This window comes from Coturnix japonica, chromosome 3 (assembly GCF_001577835.2).
Source record: "Coturnix japonica isolate 7356 chromosome 3, Coturnix japonica 2.1, whole genome shotgun sequence".
NCBI lineage: Eukaryota > Metazoa > Chordata > Aves > Galliformes > Phasianidae > Coturnix > Coturnix japonica.
Window position 1 is genome coordinate 10,229,847 of NC_029518.1, and position 14,751 is coordinate 10,244,597.

Below are 14,751 nucleotides of genomic sequence, written 5' to 3' on the forward strand. Positions count from 1 at the left end.
TGGTCTTCATGAAAATCTCTTCAGCTGGCCAAGCACAGTCCAATTTTTGCAGCTTTCTTTGAAAGATAAAGCTGTCAATTCCCTGAGAAGACTTGAATACCCGTTTTTACCCTTCTCCTAGCACTGCTGCTGTACTCTATGTAAAATTAGAAGCAGTTCCACAAGCAGTCAGAGGGTGAGCATTATTTCATGGATTCAAAACCAGAAGCAAGCTACTTGTTTTACAATGGTGCCATTTCCTAAAAACTAAAACACAGGATTGTTGCTGCATCAAGCTACTGCAGTGATAGGGCTTGATCTTTCTTCAATATCTCTCATTACAACGAAAGAGGCATTATTGAAAAAAACTGTGACTATGTCAAATTTGCTCTTGTTTCATTTAAAAGAACAATTCAAGGAAGGTAAGTGTTTTCTAGATGATTTACCCAAAAAAGTGTTATTCCAAGAGGCAGACCACTGGCTGATGAGCAGTCATAGGAACAAGGAGGTATTTGGGACAGGAAAAGGTATGGAAGTGGAGGAAAGGTGTTAACTTCAAAACTAGGATGAGAATGAAGGGTGTAATAGACTGCTTAAAACTGTTAGGTGGCTGTTAAAAGACACTACTTTGCTGCCAAGTGAGTTGTGGATGAGATGTAAAGATTATTCATTAGATGCATCATATTGGGAAGGAACATAAAGGATTAGAAATGCTACTTGCACCATAAAGCTTTCACCAAGCAGGTAAAGCGTAATGCTTTTGCTTTTATTTTGCTGTCTTACATGCCAGATATAAAGGGCTCTTAAATCCTGTGCATTTGCTTCTGTGTCACTGCTGACTGAGCATAGGGCAGATTGACAACTATCAGAGGTTTACAGAAAACGCAGGCTTTATTCCCTCAGGAATTCTCAAAATAAGTGCAAATAAAATGTACTCCTGTTGTTTAGCCATCCAGGAGAGCTCTGTTTTACTTTCTACTCTCTTGTATCTAACCTAGGTCTACCTAGATCAGCACAGAGTCATGAAACACTGCTCCAAAGAGAGTCTTACTCCAGAAGGGCATGTACACTGCACACCCCAACTGCACCGAGTCACACATTTACATCATCCCACTCCTTTTAGTGCATGTCTCAGCTGTGCTTTGGGAGAAGCGCTGCTGCAACCTCTTGCGGCAGCTGCTGGTCCAGCATTGCTGATTGCTGAGGTGAGGGAAAAAGAGGATGAAGTTTCTCTATCAATAGGCAAATGGTAAAGTCTGACATAGGAATGCCATGCACTTTGATTCTGTTTCATATTTATGACTCTGACAGCTCCTTAACTGCCTGCGGAAGTAGCTTTAAAAATAAATCCTTGTGCATTTTAGTTAGCAGAACACCAAGCGCTGCTATTTTTACAACATTCAGAACGAGGTAGCTGGTGAGGAATGTAATAAATAGGCTCAAATCCTTCCTGTAAGCAATATTTAAATCTCAGAAAAGCAGTTTTACCCTCAAAGCTCAGGGCAGCCAAAAGCATTCTACATTCAGATCTCCTTGACAGGCAATATTGCAGTGCTGTGCCCTGCACTGTTCTGAGCCAGGCTGTTGAGTTGTGAGATTCACATACACTGGGTGAGACAGCAAGCTTGATTTGCTAACTACTGTCTTTCCTTATTTTCCCCTTCCTCTTTTCTTGTTTTTCTTAACTCTTTCTCTTTGGTGGCTTACCAGTATATTGATCTCAATTTCCAAGCTGAATTTAACAAAGAGAAGGACATTTAACAATTTAACAAACAGAAGGGTGATGAGACACTGGAACAGGTTGCCCAGAGAGGCTGTGAATGCCCCCTCCCTGGAGGCGTTCAAGGCCAGGCTGGATGGGGCTGTGAGCAGCCTGGTTTAGTGGGAGGTGTGCCTGCCTGTAGCAGGGGGTTGGAACCACATCATCTGAAAGGACCCTTCCAACCCAAACCATTCTATGATTCTGCTATGTGATTTTAAATACCCAACTGATACAGATAACTTTAAATAAAGCAGAAAATGGTTTTGGCAGTTCCTAATTATATTAACTTGTGCTGCATCTGCACTCTACGGCTAAGTGAGTTTCTTAGACCCAATTTCTCCAGGTCATCTGATTCTATTTCTATCAGCATATTCTGATTCTCTGTCACATACCAGAGCAAACTGTTCATTAGCGGTGATTTTTTACTTTCACTTTTCTGAGGAGCTGTATTATTGCATAAGTAGAAATTAATGTTTCTAAGCTTGGCTGTAAGGAATTTCTGCACAACCTTTTTACAGCCCCAAAATTCTGTTAATGCTTACTCTTCAAGTAGTTTTTCTCAAATATCTGGTTTCATGCTTCACATTGTCTCATGTACCTTAAATAAATATTGTCATGAAGCCCTTCACTGGACACATAAAGAGGAGGTCTTCCACATCATGTCCAAGAGAAAACAAAGCCCAGGTGAAGACAAACCAGTCCTGAAAATACAAGTGAGATTGTTAGGCTGTACTTAATGTTTCACTAACAAAACTTCATGCAGGTAGATACTGATAGAACAAGAGGGAATAGATTTAAACTGAAAGAGGGAGATTTAGGTTAGATGTTAGGAAGAAATTCTTCACTTGGAGGGCAGTGAGGCACTGGCACTGCTGCCCAGAGCTGTGGGTGCCCCATCCCTGGAGATGCTCAAGACCAAACTTGATGGGTTCCTGGGCAGCCTGATCTAGTGGTTGACAACCCTGCCCATGGCAGGGGGTTTGGAGCTAGATGATCTTTGAGGTCTTTTCCAACCCAAAGCAATTGATGATGCTATGATTCTATGGCATGAAAACCAAACAAGTGCTTCACTTAGGCCCCCAAACAAATCTGTAAGCATTATTAACAAGAACATGAAGAAAGAAAAGATTGTTGATAGTGATGGTCATGTTTAGCACTTTTCTCCTTCCAAAAATGCTTTATAAATAAATACTAATGGTTAACTAAAATGCAGTATATTTCATGTCCGTGGACCTCATCCAGTGCAGATTTTAAGCTCTGCAGCTTCTGTGTTAGCTTGCTGAAGAATTATAATCATGAATGCACTGTTGCTTTAGTGGGGAGAATGGTAGCCTGAATTTACACCCCAACAGAGTAGGGTGCTTAATCAGCAGTGAGCACTTCTGCTTAATGGAGATGCACTTGTTCCTTTTTATTGGGCATCAAGTAATCTTCATCATCTGATTCCAAGTGAGCTGCCAGACCAGAGCTGCTCTGCACAGTTCTGACTGTGAGGTGGCAGAGGGCTGTGAAGTGAGGACAATGCCACTGCACTTTGCTTGTCTCATTTTTCAGAAGCAATCTCAGGAGGGCTGTCCCTCCCTGCTTATCCAGAGGACCCAGCTAAAGCCCAAGCACTATTGCAAATTGCGACACAAGGACTAGGGGGAGAGTGACAGTCCCTGCAGTGGTGACTATGTCACTGTCTACAGAAGGGTTATATGCAGTTCCAGTTGTGAAAAGTAAATGTAACAAAAAATAATGAATGTAACAATCTATTAAAAAATAATCAGCCATTGCTGTTGCCTGCAGTGGAACCCAACATGCTCAGCTGAAAGCAGAGTAAGTGTCAGTTTTAGTTCCTGTCTCCATCTTTCATGCTCACCACATAGCACAGAAACACAGCAGTTTTTTAATATGAAAAATGGTGGACAGTCTTTCTTTTGTGATGGAGAAAACGTGAAGCTCGCAGGATTCAAAATACCCCAAGCAGCTCCATCATTATTAAGCATCAGAGACTATTGTATTTTTCATTTTGATCACTGGACTCTGTCTTTTAATCTCTGGCTTTTCTCTCTTGACCATTCTCAGAGATTTGAAATAAGATGGATGCAGCTATAAGTGACAGCATCAATTTCCTTTGCGTTGATAAGCAAAACCAACCTTTCTTTTTAGCAGTAAGAAAACAACTCTTCCATTTGCATGTTATTGGCCTGTCTTTTATGAAACGCTTCGCCATTCATAGCTCAGGCAATCTGCTATAAATACAACCATGCAGCAGTACATTTTACAAACAGCTTGTCAGGACAGAAATAAAAAGCCCCTAGTGTTAGAGAGGAAAATAATGTGGCACTGAGTAACCATTTACATTCCTGCAAACCAACTGTGGAATAGATGCGGAAGGGCCGCAAGCTTCCCCGTGTGCTCCCTGCCAACACAGAATCATAGAAACACAGGTCATCTCGAGCCAGAAGGAGGAGCCCACAGGAATCACTCAGTCCAGTTCCTGCCTCCACACAGCACCACCCCAAATCCAATCCCTATGTCTAAGAACTGATTTTAAGAAAGGTATTATCTCTTTATGGTGTTGTTGGACACTCACATCATGGGCATACTTTTGCTCTTGGGCTCTTATATCCACACGTGACCATAATTTCTTCTCATCTTCAATTCTTTCTTCCAGTAATTTTGGCACCCCTTGATCTTTTTCATGCTAATTGCTGAAAATCTCTCTCTCTCTCCCTCTCTCTCCAGCCCTCATTAATGTGCATTTGTACGCCATGACATAGGAATGTATCTCTTATTATCTGTATCTCTACATATATTAAGTAGAGAGAGTATAACAGACCTCAGACTGTGAGAAAATAATTCTATGTATGACACTAATTATCTGTGAGTTCATGTACAATACTGGTAATCTCTGTGCAAAAACATAAGCTTTGAATGTCTTTGAAATGAAAGGCTGCTTCCTCACACGTGATATTCCAAGTTCTGCTGCCATTTGGCATACTAGTAGTAGCATAATAAAAATAAAAGCTGTACAGATCTGAATGCTCCATGGTAAGGAAGAGCTTCCAATGAGAGACAAGCAAGGACACTGCTCCTCAGCATTGGGAGAAGACTGGCATAAAATGAAATAAATGGCAGTGTATAGGGGAATGTTTATTTGTTAGTCCTCCTACAGCAGTGTCATGAGGCATGCTGTAAGATTACTGGGTTTAAAATGAAATTAATAGATTACTTAATATTGTTTTTAATTTGGTTGCAGAACTCATTGCTACCAGCTGCTGGAGGCCAATCATTTAAATGGCTTCCAGAGAAAATCAACTCACTTAGGGAAGGGAAGTCTGCCAGGGCCCATTAACACAACAAGGTATTTAAACACAGAAATGCTCAAGAGTCATAGAGCTGGTGTCTTGGTGGAAATACTGCTGTACATAGAGTCAAAGAATCATTAAGGTTGGAAAAGACCACTAAATCATTATGTCCACCTGCCATCCCATCCCCATTATGCCCACTGACCACATCCCTCAGTGCTACATCTCCATGGCTCTTGAATACCTCTGGGGACAGTGACTGCATCATGTCCCCAGGCAACTGTGTCACTGCCTCACCACTCTTTCTGAGAAGAAATGTTTCCTAACATCCACCCTGAACCTCCCCTGGGATAACTTAAGACCATTACCGCTTCTCCTGACTCTTATACCGTTCCATATTGTACTTGTCACCAACTGCTGTCAGAGGGACCCTTAGCCTGAATCAACTGCAGCAATTACTGTGTGCGAAGTGCTCAGCTGGAGTTAACATGAAGCACTACATGCACAGGACATGCACAGAGCAACAGTGTGTGTTCCAAGAACGTGGAAATGGATCTAAAGGAGCCCAGGTACCTGTTCATATCTGCATATCTGCAAAAGGGAGTTCTAAAGTCTGTGAAAATCTGTGAAAAGCAAATGCAGGACAGTAATGTTGCAAGAAAGTTTTCAAAGCCTCATTGACTCCTCGGTGTTTTAGAATCCAGCATCCTTTCCGAAAGGCAGGTTGTCTTGATGGGAATTTCCTCAGTGAAGCCTCTCGCAGTTAAACCTTACATTGTTAACAGAATAAGGTATGATAAATGTTCAATGGAAAAGAGTCATTTTCTAGGCTTTATACTCCTGTGAGACATCCTTAAGTAACTGGAAGCGATCGGCACCTGAATATAACTGATGTCAAATGTTGTCATTATTAGTCCTTGGAGGAACATGGTATGGACTAATGCCAGCTGTGAGCACATTGCTGGCTTGTGTTGAACTATCCATCCACCAGTGTTTCTAGGCTTGTAACTCCCTGGAATCTTTTCTGGATGTGAGTTTTTAGACATAAAAATACAGACTGTTCCAAACCAGCATGCTTTTCTCTCTAGCTGGTAGGACTATTTATCATAACTTGGCAGTGTCTGTGCTCATTTTAAGAACAGGAATCTACAGCCAGTAAGGTTTCAGATAGATGTGAAAAACATCTCCGCTCAAAATTACTTCAATAGAGCCCTCCTGACGCTGTTGAATGTGGTGCTGAGCTTCTAAAAGAGCAATGCCCATAATTTGTACCTGGATTGAACTTTCAACTGACTGTCACACAGCAGAACTGGCTCTTGGATATTTGCTTTAGACATGGACCCAGTACTAAGTATGTACTAATGTTGGCTAATGAGTCAAAAACATCAAAACATGCACTGCTTTAGAAAGACAGTCCTGTCATGAAACACTAAGACTTGATTTTGGCAGGGCAACATGCTCAGCATGTCTGTATTGCACAGTTAAATGAGGGCAGTTTTCCCATTCAAAGGCAACGTCCCTCAGAATGATACTAGGAAAGATACTGAAGCAAGTGATGACATCCTTTAAGGTAGCTGTTGTAAATACAATCATTAGATATATGAATGTATCATTTCCCAACAACATTATTCACTAGAACAAGGTCAAATGAGAAAACACTAACAGTGCTTTCTGTTTAACTTTGGAACATTTATAACAAGTCACTGATGTACAGCAGTTACCCCAGCGTTGCAGTATTGTCACGAAGAATGTGGCTATAGTGCCAATGTGCACTTTGAAGACTGCTAAATATTTTCTCCCTTTCACTTCCTCCTTTTTCTAAGTCTTGCACTTGCTTTCACATGCAGAGAAGGACTATAGTGAACTGCTTGTTTTTGTTCCTGCCTGCAGTCCAATTGGTTCCTTCCCCAGCACAGGCAGCCCCTTCCAGTGCTTGCAGAACACACAGGAAGGAAATGTCTCCTCCCTCTGTATGGAAAAGTAGTATCATTCTAAAAGAAAACCATGACAGATGTACAATGCTGGATGAGAATACTCCCTAGAATTTCTTGAAAACCCTTAGAGAAAGTATGAGATGATACTAGATGAGCTGTAAAGAAACACACAGAGAGAAGCAACAGGAATGCTTTTGTCATCACATCAAATTTGTTGGTAAAAGCAACTACCAAAGATTAAATCCAAAGAATTCCTTGTCTTTTAAGAAAATATGTCCACCACATGTCTCTTGTATTAAAAATAAAAAATGGAAAAGAAAGCAGCTTTCAGAAGCTCCATTGCACTAATGGGTAAAGAAACAGGCAGGTAAGCAAGATTCCTCTTCAGAAATGGAGAACTGCTTCCTTGTAGACATAAGAAGAGAGACTGGAATGAGGACTGCAATTTTTAATTGCTCTTTTTTGTGAAGCAGAATTTGATGTGTGTTCAGCCTGCATTACTGTTAAAAGATTTTTGTGCTGGTGTGGAAAGTTTTAAGTGCTAAGAGAAAAGCAGTAATGTTGGGTTTGCAAAGGCGCTTGTTTGGTTCTTGTATTAGCTTTGAAGACACGTGTTCACATTTCTTCTTAATTACATAAAACCTACCCATGTGATAATTTTCATTATCCATTGTTAGCTGAGATGTCAATTAATTATTTCATGCCTGAATTAATGTTCTCCTCCCTTCTTTTTATCAGCCCACTTTGCTTCAAACTAGAACCATTTCATATGGTAAGGGACTAAAATAATCCCTGAGTGTGAAGATCCTTAATGATTTGGTTGTGTGGCATGAAACGGAAAAAAAGCAGAACATTTTCTTGAGAAAATATTTTTCACAAAAAAAAAAAAAAAAAAAAAGTGATATGACGAAAGCCAGGCGTTTGGGGGAAAACATTCCTTGCAGCTGAAGCTTTCAGCAGAGTGTGAAAACATCCATCTCCTTGGGTAGCCCAACTCTCCTGCTCATGTGCAGAAAGGTTTGCAGTTGCCCTGGTATCCTGCAAAGTGCCTGCCTAAACTAGTTGCTTACTTAAAGCAGCACTCTTGACTTAGAGGTCGTGGCTGTCATCCTAAAATACATGGTACTTGCGGCTTGTATTCTATGTGGGTCGCTCTGAAACTAGTGCCTCCTGTTTATTTCCCTGGAAACTACAATGGATACAGAGAGCAACTGCTGCTGTTCGGTAGAGCAAATTCTCAGCTACAAAAGACTATTTTTCAACAGAGTTATCACTATTAGCTGTGCATTTTCACCAGCAGCAAACAAGTGCCTGCATGTCATGCTTGAACAAATCTGCACCAGCAGAAGTGACTACGGTCATCACTGCTGAAATGCACTACCCACCACCTCACTGTACTCACGTGCACTGTTGGGTCACTATAAACACTTTGGCAAGAAGAGACAAATGTCAATGGGGGCCATTTTTCCTCATGGCAGAATTCAATGGCACACCTTTGCTCCATATAAACTCCCATATCAGACACCATTGTGTCAGACTGCCCCTCTGCTGCCATCTGTCACACAGCAACATCATGTAATGGAATATTGATGGGAAGATTCAGCCTCTACTGCCATCCCACCCACATCTGCCACTGACGCTGTGGGCCAACATAATGAAACAGGAGGCATTACTTTTGGAGAAAGTCTCATAGATCTTTACTCATCTTTAAAAGTATTTCTTTTATTTAATGATTTTTAAATTCTGCTACTATTCACTCTCACCAGTGAAAGTTATCCAATAGCCCGCACTGTTCATGCAGAAATGAGCTAATAAGCAATACGTCTGAGTCAGCTGGGGACATTACTTTCAGTTTGTGTCAGCCTCAGCAGAACTGGTTGTCAGGAAGCTGGCAATGAAAATGCATTGTGCTTAGCCTCAGAATTAAGTTTCTTTTCTGAAGGATATTTAAAAAAAAGAAAGAAAAAAGCCAAGAAATACAGATATTTAGAAATTCTCCCAAATATCTGGGAGATAATCAGGTAAGAGAAGTGTATAGCTGTTGGAGTATTTCAGTAGGGAAAGTGACTTTGCAAGCAACTTTAGAAATACTTATAGGAACTTAGATAAGGAAAATATGCACTTAATTAATGACTGCTGTATTACAAAGCATTTCAGCTTAGTTCTACCTTCAAACTAGTCAATAATCTCATGAAACTAAAGCTGTGGTTAAATAATGTAATATAACCTTATTTGTTACCTTGCTCATAGATGTGATGCATCATGTTGAACCAAATGCTCCATTGCATTACAGTGATTTTTGTTCTCCACAATCCTTCTGAAATAAAAGATGTAATGGTGGAGAAGGAAGTCAAGCACATGGTTGGATTAGGTATTTTTTTCCTTCATCCACATCAGTACTGCAATCAGACACTGGCATTCTCCTTCTCAGACAGTGAATTATGTACCATCTGCCCACTGAGCAAACTGATTAATATCAGTCATCACCTTATCTTAATCAGGCAGTTTTTTACACAATGAACCTAATGCTAAACTTTCCCACATTTGACTAGATTTTCTTAATAGAATTATTAATGTATGAAGTAAGATTTCCCAAAGATTTAATTCCCCTATGCTCATTTTCACAAATGTGTGTATGAATGAATGGAAATCTGTTTTCTTTTCCCCCTCGCAGTGCAGGTGTATGTGTGCACTGTAATATCCAGTCATTCAGGAATGTGTTTTCTTTCTGTGTGGGTTTGTTCTGTGTGAACATGTATAGCCCTTCATCTTGGTACCTAGTACAGAATCTTCAGAATGAAAGGAATGTGAAGAAAACTGGCATGAACAAAGTACAAACTGTGGGCGATACTGGTGGTAGGTGGACAGTTGGACTTGATGATCTTAGAAATGCCAGACAATTGTCCCAGAATGGATACTCCAGAAATCCCTTCACAGACCTGTCTAACGTCAACCACAAGCACATGCGCGCTGCCTGCTCATTTACAGGACCAGCAGAAGCCTTTCTGTCTCTCATTTATTTTCTTCTTTCTACTGTTGAGCTGTTTGTCTGCCTTTCCTGCAGACAGGAACACAGTGAGTGATGGAATGAGACAAACGTCTCTTGATGGAGGTAGTGTGCACTTCTCTTTGCATTGCTGAACTTCGTGGTATATAATTCTTGACCCCCCTGAACATTTGACCATTTGAGTTCTTGACAGCTAGAGATGGTTGCCCTGTGGGAGTTTTATAGGGAGTTCTTTGGAATGGGGATAAGCTATTCTTTTTTTGATACCAGCTTGTGACTAATACCTTTCTTGGCTTATCCTAAACCAGATCAGAGGCAACTGCTTACCTCTATCTTAGTCAACAGATTGATCCCTTTGAATTTTGTCCCCATGACTTTTTGACCCTTTGACTTCTTTACTCAGTAATATTTTGTTTTCCTGACCTCTTGTCCTTTCATCTTTTGACCCACTGAGCTTTGATCTCTTTACTTCCTTCACCTTAAACCTCATCAGTGGTTTGGCTCCCATTGACCTTCTAAGCGATGCCATCAACAGTGCTTATTCTAACTTCCAAAAGTGAAGTAAAATTTGTTCTGCAGAAACCCATTCTTATTTTAGAGTGGTGGGAGGGGAGCATGAGTGTACATAGAGGTGTCAGAAACAGCCTGGACAAGCTTCCCACTTCTGATGTACTAAATCACCAATAAGGAGAGGAACTGGTGGATCTTGAAGTGCCGTTCCAGCTGTTGACATTCCCTGAACAGACAGGCAGTCTGCCTGTGGGGAAGCAGCTGCTTTAAATGTTATGCAATTTAGCCACCCCTCCAATTATAGCTTTGTCATTCCATCCATTTCAAGTGAGACAATGTTAAGATTTGTTTCTGATAGCTCAGCTTGGACAGCCTTTTATTTCTGGCAAGTTTTCTCCCTCCTATCTTTTGGAGGGTGGGAGGTGAAAGAGTGGTGTGATGGACTTCAGCTGTCCACCACTGAAACCACCACGGTGGGGTGGTCATCCTGCGATTTAACCCCCTCTTTCCTTCTGTTTTGTGCCACGCTGCTGCTCTGTGCCATTGGTGTGAGTGGGCAAACTTCATTCTAAGCTCCACTGAGCCACAGACACTACCACCTGTTCGTACTACTACAATATTGTCCATTCGCTATGTTTTTGCTACAGTTTCTTACCATATTTTGATTTTCTCATTAAATCTAAGAACCCCAGTTTTTCATCTAAGCTTTGGAAGATTAGAGGTCTGCTAGTTATTTATTAGGCAGCTTGTTTGATGTGCCTCTCTGACTGCATTCATCTTTTCTGTTATAAAATCCAATTTACTCTCACATCTTAGAGCTTGTAAATGATTTCATTTTATGCCTTTTGATTTCAATGACAATTTAAAGAATGCCTGTATTTTTTACTCCTTGTGAACACACTGTTTCACAGTTTGCCTGGTTGTTCAGCACCAAATATAGGCTGAAAATTGTTCTGTTTCCTCAGCAGCTGGCTGAGGTGCTGCACTTTGAATGCAAGACTTATGTTGATGAATATATATTAATGAAATTACTGTTGTATTCCCTCACATGTTTGCAGAGGAAGGGGCCAGTCTCTGTACAGTCTGATTTGACAACAGTGTTCCTTGGTTTGTGGCTGAGAGCTGCTCTTTCATGGTATTTAATCCCCCCACACTAATTTGTTTTGGAATAAAATCTTTGGATCTGTCATATTGCAAAAACTTAGGTATGTGGTAATAAGGGCATGGTCAGTGTATGGTGTTATAAATGCACTGCAAGCTACTACATGATTTCCAATTGGAAAGCATCTGCTTTATACTTGTGTTTTACGCAGTAACTAGATATTATTGGCTAACTTTCCTCAGCCTTGCAACCTGCCCTGAATGTGCTCTTATTAAGTAAATGAATTGCAAAATGGAAGTGATTTGAATACCTGGAAATCCTCTTCTCAAGACATGCAAGTGCATGTGCACTGACAAAATCACAACTGTTTAATGTTGAGGGCAAAGCCATCTACTTAGTTCTCTTTATAGCTAATCATTTTGGTAGGTTAATAATATAAGCTGTCCTCCTTCCTGCATGGTTTCTAACTATAATTCCAGGTGTGGTCACATTTTAAAATGGGAAATGCTCCTCACTCCTAATACTCTATTAGTAATTTCAAAGCAATGCATGATAATGTTAATAAGAATAAAAAGACTGAGGACAGAATGCTTTTTCTAGTCTAAAGGGGAAGGAGTGTTCCAGCAAATTGATTTCCTGTCAGAGATGATCATAGAGCAAATTTAAAACAAAATACAAGAAAGCAATGAGAATGCTTTTTAAGCTAATAAATACACATCACAGTAACTTTTCTTTCTCCAGTTATATGCATCCAACATGAGTATTCTCTTCTGTAGCTCAAACTGAGCACTTATATTTGTTGAGAGGAGACTTTTCCCTCTCTCTTTTGTAGCTACCTTTTAAATAGGACTGTATCATGTACCTTATCTACTTCCCCTCTCTCAAATTCCTGTTGGCTGCTAATAAATGCAGTTCATTCCCATCCTCTCTTGAATGTATCTCCATTACAATTTTCCTAACTAAGGAATTGTTGGTTATGAACATTTGGAATCTCTTGCACTGATTCAGAGCTCATTTTAGTAAACGTACTTTTACATATATCTAACATCTATAGCACGCATACAAGTATCTTTTTTTCTGTTCGTGGTTTTCTATTTGGTTCAGGAAATGCTGAATGTGACAGCAGTTCTTGTCTATGGCTTTTTCTGTAGCCTCACAAGATGAATTCTTTGTGAATTCATGAATTTGTGAAAGACAAGCTGTTCAGCAAAGCAGTAAAATAATTTCTTCTCTGCAAACATTTGCTGCTGGAATTGAAACAAAAAATTCCTTGGGATCCGCTGCACTGAGAGACTTAGTATCCTGTCACAGTTTCTCTTGTATTTAAAAATCAATGACTTGCATTTGCAGTCAGTCGTGCATCAGGGCAGGCTTGCCTGCAATTAATTCTCTGCAGCCTCCACCAGTTCTGGCTCCTTGCCCTTGTTTCTGATGGTGATACGATTTTCTGGGTCTGAGCCTTCAGGTAATTAAGAATGAGGTGATTCTTAAGCTTTTGTCCAAATTGATTTATTTACTCCTACTAAGCATTTCCTGCAGTTAATTGCTACTTTGATAACTGTATAAATACATACCTCTACGTATCTATATACAGACATGTATGTTTACAGATACTGTTAATTGGGTGTTCTGAAATGAGATGGCCTTCACAAAACTGTCTGATTGCTGGGACTCATCCCCTTAGGCTGAAATAAATCCAGGCTGAGGGAAAAGGTACAGACTTCAGCTTTGGGTAGAGCGTTGTGCCACCAGCTGTTCTTTGGTTTGTCCAATGCTGCCTTCAAAGTAGCAGAAGGAAATTATATTCACTTAGGTGAGAGAATAAGTTATTTGGTCAAGCAGTGAAAACACTGAATGTTAAAGCAAAGTAAATGCTGTGTCTTGTCTTGATGGGAGTCCAGTCATGCTGTGAAAATTGTTTCCAAACTACCTTAATTTAGTTCAGTTGTAGCCCACTGAGTTGGATTTCCCACTGCCTTTTCCCACGTGGCTGTGATGCTGGTGGGCTGTGGCAGCAGCTCAGCACCACTCAGCTGATGGCTCACATCCCGGAGGGATGGGGAGAAAATTGGAAAAAAAGGTAAAATGATGATGGTAAAAATGTTCAAAACAAGTGCGTGCACACATACCCTGGCCAGCTCCCTGGTACTATTGCTCAGCATAAAATCATAGAGTAGTTTGGGTTGGAGGAGACCTCAATGATCATCTAGTTCCAACTCCTTGCTGCAAGCAGGAGTGCCAAGTGCTAGATCAAGGTCTGCCTGCACACAGTGACTCTAATCAAGAAGACATGTCAGTATGTGCTTAAATTAAGTAAAACAAATCATAAAGTTGAAGTTTCTTTAGCTACCTCCCTTAAAAAGATACTTAGCAGCTTTGTGATCAGTAACAATGTGGGCGATGCAATGATCCCTTTGTAAAACACTGTTTTTTTCTCATGTTTTACTACAGGATTTAAGACGATGAACTATAGAAAATAACTTTAAAAAGAAAATCTGCAGATAGTATGCTGCCAAGAGTAAAAGAACTATGTGCTGAGTAAAAGCTCATTAAGGTATTTTGTTGAAAAGCCCCTGGCTGATGAAGAATGGACACCAGTACATAGGAGATGTGTCTGCACCTGCCTTACTGACAGTGAAGCAGGCTGGTCTGGAATGAAATAAACCAATTTCTGTAGACTCAACCTTGAGGCTGCCTAAGTTAGCTGGAATTACAGGAAGGCTGCTCTGAAAGTAACATCTCCTGTTTTATGCTGTTGGCCCATGAAGTCAGAGGCGAATGTTCGTGGGATGGCAGCAGAGGCTGAACCTTCCCACCAATATCTCACTGTATTTGTTGCCCTGTGACAGATGGCAGCAGAGGGGCAGTCTGACTGAATGGTGTCTGTTGTGGAAGTGTATACGGAGTAAAGGGCTGTCTTAGAATTCCTCTGTGTGGAAACAATGGACCCAAGTGCTGTATTTATCCTTTTCTTGCTTCCAAAATCAGTAACTAATTTTGCTGCTAACTTTAAAGAAGTCAGATATTCTGAAAAGCTATTTTTGACAGCTTTACAAATTTAACAATTTGTTCTCTGAACAGTGGTGGGAACACAAAATAGGGAAAGCTGGTCACATCACTGGCTATTTTAAAGCTATTTCTGTCATTTATTTGGTAACGTT

At 40.5% G+C, this 14,751-nt stretch overlaps 1 long non-coding RNA gene across 2 annotated transcripts in view; it reads right to left on the bottom strand.

Annotated features, from left to right (window-relative positions):
• Positions 1–1,901: 1,901 nt before the first annotated feature.
• LOC107310865 overlaps positions 1,902–14,751 on the bottom strand; it is a 32,531-nt gene continuing 19,681 nt past the window's right edge. For both annotated transcript variants that reach the window (XR_001553783.2, XR_001553782.2), the window contains 2 exons: positions 9,211–9,288; positions 1,902–2,442 (listed from right to left, as the gene is read on the bottom strand). This is a non-coding gene — a long non-coding RNA (uncharacterized LOC107310865). The remainder of the gene's footprint in view (positions 2,443–9,210; positions 9,289–14,751) is intronic.